Below are 7,867 nucleotides of genomic sequence, written 5' to 3'. Positions count from 1 at the left end.
ATAAATCAACACAAATAAAGACTTGAACTTAAGACCTCTATTCTCATGAAGTAACTTTGGACCAAGTGAGCTAGTTTAAAAGGTTATTAATTTTTGGAAAAGAGGAATTTATTTATTTTATGTTTTTAATTTATTTTTTTCACTGAAGTTTTGGGTTGAGAAAGTCATTTTTTCCTACAAAACAAAAAAGCACACAACCCAACACGGACATACAACAAAAAACAAACCTTATGGCTTGAAGTTATCTTTCGTTAGAAACTAAATATTTTCCTCAATGTTTATGATTTTCTGAGATTGCACTAAGGCGCAGTGGAAAAGACCATACGCATGAGAAAAATCCTTCATTTCTGTTTCTGATTTGCCCAGATTGCACAGAGTTGCGGGGAAAAGAGAATACATAGAAATGAAAGGTATAGATCCAGTAATAAGAAACATAGAGATAAATAAACCGAAATAAATAGAGATAAAAATAACTAAAATTGCAAATAAAGATTGTATACCTCCAAATCTTAAAAATGACGTAGCTAGGGCTACTGGAAACCTTTTCGCATGAGATGAAAGGGGTTCCTCACTGGAACAAATTCTCCTAACACAATAGAGCAGTCCTCTCAGCCTAAAAGCGGTTAGAAATAGTAGATCTACGAAACGACAGTCGGATGCAGTTGTACTGGCTTCCGATTTGGATCACCAACGGATCCAACCCTCAAATAGCTTTGATACCATGTAGGAATTCACAGGGTAAGTTCCTCAAATAGATAACCAAAGGACACCTATCACAAACAGATCACAGATCAATACACCAGTATTCTTGATGTGGTCAAAACCCTCAAAGGTGGAAACAGTCTACGGCCTGAGCCAATGCGGCCACTTCAGGCAATTTATTAATAAAAGAAAGAAAATTTACATAAGCTTCTCTCATGAACGGTCCCCTTAGAAATGACCCTCCATGCTCTTTAAATATAGATCATGGACCAATCGGGTGTTAAGCCACGGATCAAGTGTCGGTAATACCGAGGATAGAATGAACTGTCAGATCACTTCAGGTCTACAACATATCGTGACCGTCAGATTGTAATTTTAAAAAGTACATAGTAAAGAAACACACTTTACCTAACTCTACACTAGACCAAGTTATACTTAACTATTTCCTATGTGTCAGAATAACCTAACATAAGTATACGTCAATATTAATTCATATTAAAATATTTTTTTCATAACTCACATTGCATATATAATATATACCACAAGTTATGTAAAATATTTTATATATTATATATATATATATATATATATTGAAAAAATTAACTTAAATTGTATTACAGGCTCATTCTACAACCCAATATGAGAGAGATGGAAGTATGTCTATGAGAGGGATGTAAGTATGTATGTGAGTTCATCCGTTGATTGACACAAGCCTCTTTAAAATAAAAATAAAATAAAAAATATGCTCTAAAAAGAAAAATAATGTCATCTATAATAAAGAAAACTTGACAATGTTGTAAAGTAATTAGAAGTAACAAAAAATGTGTGAGTAACATCTTTAAACCTTATACTTTAAAAAAATATTTGAACAAGAGATTTAAATAAATTGTTTGAAGATCTATGTTAACTAATTTATGTTGATATCAACTTTATATATGTGTGTGTTAAAATCAAATATTTTAATATTGTATATAATTCTACAACCCAGTATGAGAGGGATGTGTAAGTATTTTTGCCCGTCCAGCCATTTAGTTGACACAAGCACCTTTAAAATAACAATAAATTATGCTCTAAATAGAAAAATAATGTTGACTATAATAAAAAAAAACATGAATATATTGTAAAGTAATCAAAAGTAAAAAATTATGTGTGAGTATCATCTTTAAACCTTATATTTTTCAAAAATATTTCAACAAGAGATTTAAATAAACTATTAAAAGATCTATGTTATCTAATTAAGTCGATATCAACTTTATATGTGTGTGTGTTTTAAAATAAAATATTTTAATATTGTATATAAAAATAAATTCAATGTGGGTTATTAATAAATTATTCTAATATGAATTAATGTTGACATATAATTAAAAATATATTAATAATAAAAATAATAAAAAACTATTTTAATTTGTGCTAATAAAAGGTCTCGATGTACATGTTATGTAAAATATTTTAACTTCAATTATGTATATCTTATATATCATTTTTTTAAAATTATGTATATATGATGAAAAAATAAGATTTTATTGTTAAAAAGTTAATTGGTCATATATATATATTATATATATATATATATATATATATATATATATATATATATATATATATATATATATATATATATATATATATATATATATATATATATATATATATATATATATATATATATATATATATTATGTATAGCATTCAAAAATACAATTTAAACACTGAAATATTACACATTGTATTTAACACTCTAAAGAAGTTTGCAAGTGGAAAAATTTGATCCCTCTCAGCTAATGTGTCAACTCCAAATTGAGCATGGATATACTTACACATCACCTTCACACTAGGTTGTAGAACTAACATCTGTATATATGTGTTTAAGATGGATCTATGATAGTAGAGATCCGTTCTTAGGATGGATCTATGTTGGGTGAGGATCTGTGGTTAATATCGATCTTAGCATGGATATTCTATGTTATAATTTTTATGTCAAAAAAATCAAATAAATATGAAGTATCCCATGTCGTTTTAATCGTGTGGCAAAGAATTCATATGTAGTAAAATATCCAAAATAAAAATTTACAATATCTAGTATATTAAAATAAAAATTTAGCTACACAAAGACTTAAGTGTGAGTGCAAAAGATTCCTATTTTTTTTTTTATATATATTTTTAAGTCATAATTTTATTTTTTTATATTGCATCATGATTTAAAATTGAATTGTGAAAATATATAATATATGTAAGGCCTATTGAGGAAAATGATTGAATCAAGTCCATTCAATAATAAAAATCAGTAAGGGAAAAAAATGAACAAAATAAACAAGGCAAAAATCAGTATAATATACAATGGTGTTGCTTGCGTTGTTGCTTTTGCTTTTTAAATCGGCCAGTTTCCATCGTTAGTAAAAGCCCTAAAACATAATGGATTTTTTCTTTTTCTTTTTTCTTTTGGAAAAGAAAATATTAGTTATGGAAAAATCCATAAATTGGAGATTAGAGGTTTTCTTTTGTTTAATAAATTTTTAATTCTAAAAATTTGACGCTATGTGATTCATTTCACTAGTTTCAATCCCACTTCTTCACCCCTGTGAGCATCACCCGATGCAATGAGTGCTAAGTGGACTATTCAAAAATCATGAGAAATCAGTCAGTTACGACTACCTCTCATGGAAATGGTCATAGATGAATGAATTACTTAACGCAGTTGAATCCCAAAATGATATCTTACATAAGATCAATTATCCACCAATCAAAAATTAGAAATTTAAATTTCAAGAATTTTAAAAATAATTTAAAATTCTAAAAAAATAAGTTTAATATTTAATTTTACCAAAACTTTGATAAACATTGAAAATATTTTCTAAAAATTTGCAAATTAATTAAAAGTCAAAGTATTAATTAATTAACCCAAACTTATTACAATATACTTTTCCTTGGAAGCTATATATATATATATATATATATATATCTATATATATATATATATATATATATATATATATATATGAAAGTGTATATATGTTAATATAAAAAATATTAGTTAATCATATTTCTTAATTTTTGTTGATGCATTTAACTAAACAATATTTTGGTAGTTGTTTTATTCTTGTGATGAAATTTTTTACTTTATTAGTTTTTAGTATAATTACGTTATATTTAAGATAAGCCATAGGTAGTAATCACTATGTAGCTCTTGTTTATATAATATTATATATATGGACAATTGTTTCCATTTATAAATAATTAAAGGAAAACAATTTAAACAATGAATATAGAAAAGTTTTTTAAAATCTAAAAAATCATTTTATCTTCCAAATTATTTTTATTTTAAGTAATCAAATTTTTCTACTAACGAATTTGGTGACTATGCCATAAAGCATTGCACTTGATTGTATTCAAGTGGCTATTTAGTGTCAATTACGTAGCACTTAGAAAGATGTTTGACTTTCAACAAGATTGGAATTGGTTCGTGGTTCTATTTTTATGGGTCGTGCAAGTATGGTGGCGAGATTCCATCAGGATGATACTTCTCCTATGGGTCCTTTAAGGTAAAAACTACATCCTTTCTTCTTTGGGTGAATCCTTTTCATGGTTTGATCAGCTGCTTGGCTGGTTGGAGAACTAGTTGGTATTGAGTATTTGTGTTTCAGGCCTAGGTAGTTTCATGTGTAGGTATTACGGGTGGTGTTGCAGTGGCTCTCTACGTGTTGTTGGTGGTGCTATGGCCAGCGGTACTTGCCATCCTGTAGGTGGTAAATGTGCTTGGCTTTTGTATTTGGAGCTTTCCATAATTAAGTTATCTGTTATTGGCATTGTCTGGTTCTCCTATCTTGGTGTTGTTTGTCGCAAAATTATAATTGAGGAAGTTCGGTGGCTCTGGCACCGCTTGGGCTTCTGGGAGTTAAAGTGTGGTGCTTTTCCTATGGATAGTTATCTACCTTTCCTTTTGACCCTCCTGGTGAGAGGTTGTCGGGCAGTTTTTTCTAAGGTCTGTAGTTGTCTAGAGGTGAATTTGGGTGGTGGACATTGGAGCGTTGGTGTAATTTCACCTCTCCTAGTGAGGGTGCTGAGTGTTGGGCTTGTGGTTGTAGTTGAATGCTTGGTCGTCTATCTTGTCATAGGGTGCGTGGTACTAAGGCTGCCTAGGTGGTTTTGGGGGACGGTCTAGGCTCGATTTGGGTCTCTGGTTTTAAGAAAGGTTTCTAGGATGAAGCCTCTACCCTACTCCTCATGCACTCTGATGGGGTCAAAGACGAATTTGGCCTTCCTGACTGAGGTCTTTCCTACATTGGTCGGTGTCAAGGGTAGCGAGAGAGATTTGGTGATCGTTACAGGAGTTGGTATGCAGTTTCTAAGCTAGTGGGGGTGGTGTCAAGGTAAAGATAGTGGGGGTGGTGTTGTTGGCAGTAGGAAAAGTTTGTTAGTCAGTCCTATGGGTGGTAGAGGTTATAGGGCCATATCTCAGCATGGACGTGGAGGTGGCAGCAGAGGTAGAATTTCAGGTCGTTCATGAGGCTTGAGTGCACGAGGGCATGGTGGCAAAGCGAGAATCATGGTTTCTATGGGACGTCCAGTTGTTGGTCACATCCAGAGATATTCAGCGTGGTAGGATATGCTTTAGTCCATCTTGGAAACTTTCGAATCTCATGACAGGGTCCAGAGAGAAGAACATGAGGCAATTATGGCCAAGATGGAGGAACTCCATTACATTCAATGCCACGGTCGTGAACGAATTGTGGTTGTTTGGTGTGGTCAAAATATTCTAACAGAGAAAATTGAGAAGATGGAGTCCTTACTTGGTCATTTTGAGAAACATGTCCACTCTCTTTATCACCCACCTCCTCCTTTAGGGACGAGGCTTGATAATCCATCCTCGATCACTTCTGATGGCTAATTATGGTATCTAGTGTCTTGTTAGTTATTTTTGTTTTTTGGCATGTAAGGCCTATAAGGTTGTGGGTCTCCTAGTTGGGTATTTTTCTTTTTGTGTGTAGCATTTTTCATTGGTCAACAAACATGATCGGGTGAGGCCACATGCATTTTGAGATCCTTGTACACACTTTTTTATTAATGAAAAATCTTTGACTCACAAGAAAGAAAATATGATAATATTATTGATATTATCAATAATATAATAAATATTAATATTATTAACCACTAATATAAAATGATGAAATTAATGACTACGTGACTGAAAAAGTTAGTCATCGTAGCTTTTCCAAGTGAAATACTACCAAAAATGAGAAATCTTAAGTGATTTACTAAAAATGACTAGCATAAACGACTAATTTAGTCTCAGGTTAAAATATACGACTAGCTAATAAGTAATACAACTAAAAATGACTAATGTGAATGAATAATTTAGTCTACTAACATATATATGACTACTTAAAAATTAATACAATAGTACAAATCAATCGTTTATGTTAGTAATTTTAATTATGTCACTTCAACAATCTAAACTTACAAGTGATAGGGGATTCAAAAGTTGTTATAGATTGGCTAAAAGGTTATACTTCGTTAAACACTTATTTACTGCATCAATGGACTATTAGAGTTATGGAGGTGATTAGAACCTTTAGTGTTATACCCTTTGATCACATTCACATGTAATTACATTAAAATGTTGATAGATTATCCAAAATGGGAGTGGGCTTATAGCTGGGTCAAATACATTATGAAGAATACCTACAAGGAGAAGTGTTGATTAATTAGTAGAGGACACATTTCCTTTAGTTGAATACTTAACTTTTCATGCATATCTACATTTTTTATTATCAGGGTCATATCCATTGAAATTAGGATGCTAGTTTTTAACTTCGATACCATGTTGTTTAACTAGTTTGAACATACATTATGAACATAGAAGTACTAGACTCTTATGAAATTATTTTGAATCATATGGGAATTTTGATATTTCCCAAACATTTGATGTTGGACATATTACAATATCATGTCATTCAGGTAAAGAAAATTTAGTATATGTTAAATGATGTAAATTACATCTTTACGTTAATAGTAATACAAGAATGATGTCTTTTTCTTATTGGAAAAAAAATTATGGCATTTCCCACCATATAAGTTATTAGACATAATTTACATAGGAATACATGCAACTACAAGAATCTTTGATTAGTTGCTAAATATGGTTTGATTTTATAACAATGATTATCATTATTTGTCTTATTGGTACCATATGTCAATGTTGGGCTTCCATGATGGCTCTGTGATGGTTGGGATTCCTCATAATAGGCATGTAAACCCCTAGGTGTGAACATAACTTGTTGAATGTGAATATGGGGTTTGAAACTTGGTAGGAAAAATGTTGTCTGTGTTGTATGAAAGGTTGTTGAGGTTTCAAGACATTACCTTGAATCCTACAAGAATATTGTGGCACCCTTAAACACTATGTTAAACACTCCTTGCTTTGGTATTGATGTGCAAAAATAAATTTCATGAAAAATATATAGTTATAATTTATACAAAACCATACATGAAATACATGTAATGATGCTAAAATTATACAAAATATCCAAGTATGATTTTCTTCATAAAAACTTAAAATACATATAAGTAGCCTAGATCCATCTTCAACTGGGATCTATCAAGCACCCAGAGGGATCCAATATCTCGAGTGAAAACCTTTTTTTTTAGTACAAAACTTGAGGAAAGGTGTGCACCTCGATACATTTGATCCCTCTCAATGCTTGATAAATCTGAGGTTAAGATGGATCTAGGTTGGTTATATAATACTATATAATATCTATTTTTGTATTTATGTGTCTCTTTCTTATTCACTCACTCTATTTCACCCCCAAGAATGAACACACTCTCTCCATATCTATATCTCTCTCCCCCCCTCACTCTCTCTCTCTCTCTCTCTCTCTCTCTCTCTCTCTCATCCAACTCTCCTCTCTCTCCACCTTTCTCCCCTTATGCATTTATTATTCCTTCCCTCTCTTTCTCACCCTCCAACTACTTCTCTCTCTTGATTCCCCTCTCCCCATTTCTATCCCACCTCCCTCTATCTCTCATGCCCATCTCTCTCTCTCTCTCTCTCTCTCTTCTCTCTCTCTCCAAGTCTATCACTATCTCCCTTTCTCTTCCCTTCCCTCTCCCCTCTCCATCTATGTGTCTCCCTCTTTATCTCTTACCCTCCTCTCCCTATCTCTCT

This window comes from Pinus tabuliformis, chromosome 1_1, assembly GCF_031772625.1.
Source record: "Pinus tabuliformis cultivar Carrire ecotype Pingquan chromosome 1_1, CPIR1, whole genome shotgun sequence".
Classification (NCBI taxonomy): Eukaryota; Viridiplantae; Streptophyta; class Pinopsida; order Pinales; family Pinaceae; genus Pinus; species Pinus tabuliformis.
This window is presented reverse-complemented; position numbering follows the sequence as displayed.